A 1196-nucleotide genomic window follows, 5' to 3' on the forward strand; every position below is an offset into this window, starting at 1 on the left:
CTGTAATCCCAGCAGCTGGGGAGGCTGAGGCAGGAGGATCCACATTTGAGACCAGCATGGGTGACTTGTGGAGACTGAGTGGTAAAATAAAAATTAAAAAGAATTGGGGCCTGGCTCAGTGGTGCATGCCTGTAATCCCAGCAGCCCAGGAGGCTGAGACAGGAGGATCACAAGTCCAAAGCCAGCCTCAGCAATTTAGCCAGGTCCTAAGCAACTTAGCAAGGACCTGTCTCAAAATGAAAAACAAAAAACAAACAAACAACAACAACAAAACAGGCTGAGGATGAGGTTCAGTGGTTAAACACCTCTGGATACAAAAAAAAAAAAAAAACTGAGGATGTAGCTCAGTGGTAAAGCAATCCTGGGTGCAGTCCTCAGTATCTATTTGGGGGCGGGGGGAGAATGTGTATAAAGTAGAGATTTCCAGGAATCAGAAATCACTTCATAAATGCAAACTGTGGTGGTGTTGATGACGAATACCATAACAATGAAAATGATCATGTTTTTCATATTCAAGTCAATTCGAGAATTGTAGGTAAAGTAGGATTCCATTTTTACCTAAGACTAAAATACCACCCTGTCTATGGATAGATGTTTGTATAGTGAATATGGGAAAGTATTGGCAATAATGGTCAAAAGTGGGTGAGAATTAAAGGCTGGGGATATAGCTCAGTTGGTAGAGTGCTTGCCTCACATGCACAAGGCCCTGGGTTCAATCCCCAGCACCACCAAAAAATAGTGGGTAGGAGTTAGGGATTCTAAGAGGTCTGTGACCTGAAGCCTATCATTTTCCGCAATGGCCACCAATTGTACCTTTTCTCCTGATCTGAGTTAACTTTGAGAAGCACGTGGTTATACTTGGTAAAGCTTGAAGCCACTTCTTTGGCATAAGAGCTGGAGGTTCATCCCCTCCTTGCTGATAGGGACCTCAGCCTCGAGAATGGGAGAATCTCGCCTGACCTGTGCTTTCTGAGGCCTCCTGCCCTGTGAGGCACCAACGGTCTGGTCTCTCCCTACAGCTACGGGAACAGCTGGCTACAGGCTACCGAGCACCCCTGGGGCATCCTCACCTGGATAGTTTTCAACATGGGACTCTGAAGAGTGGCCTCAAGGCCCTCAAGAGTTTGGGGGACTCCTTGCTGAGGGAGAGCCCTGGAGTCTGATACAGCTAAAGCAGCTCTGTCTTCATGGGTCTT

At 46.7% G+C, this 1196-nt stretch overlaps 1 non-coding gene across 1 annotated transcript; it reads left to right on the forward strand.

Annotated features, from left to right (window-relative positions):
• Positions 1-658: 658 nt before the first annotated feature.
• On the forward strand, positions 659-731 carry Trnav-cac (transfer RNA valine (anticodon CAC)). The gene has a single exon. It is a non-coding gene; the product is annotated as a tRNA-Val (tRNA).
• The last annotated feature ends 465 nt before the right edge of the window (positions 732-1196 follow it).

The sequence above is a fragment of the Marmota flaviventris genome, chromosome 4 (assembly GCF_047511675.1).
Source record: "Marmota flaviventris isolate mMarFla1 chromosome 4, mMarFla1.hap1, whole genome shotgun sequence".
In the NCBI taxonomy this organism is placed as follows: Eukaryota; Metazoa; Chordata; class Mammalia; order Rodentia; family Sciuridae; genus Marmota; species Marmota flaviventris.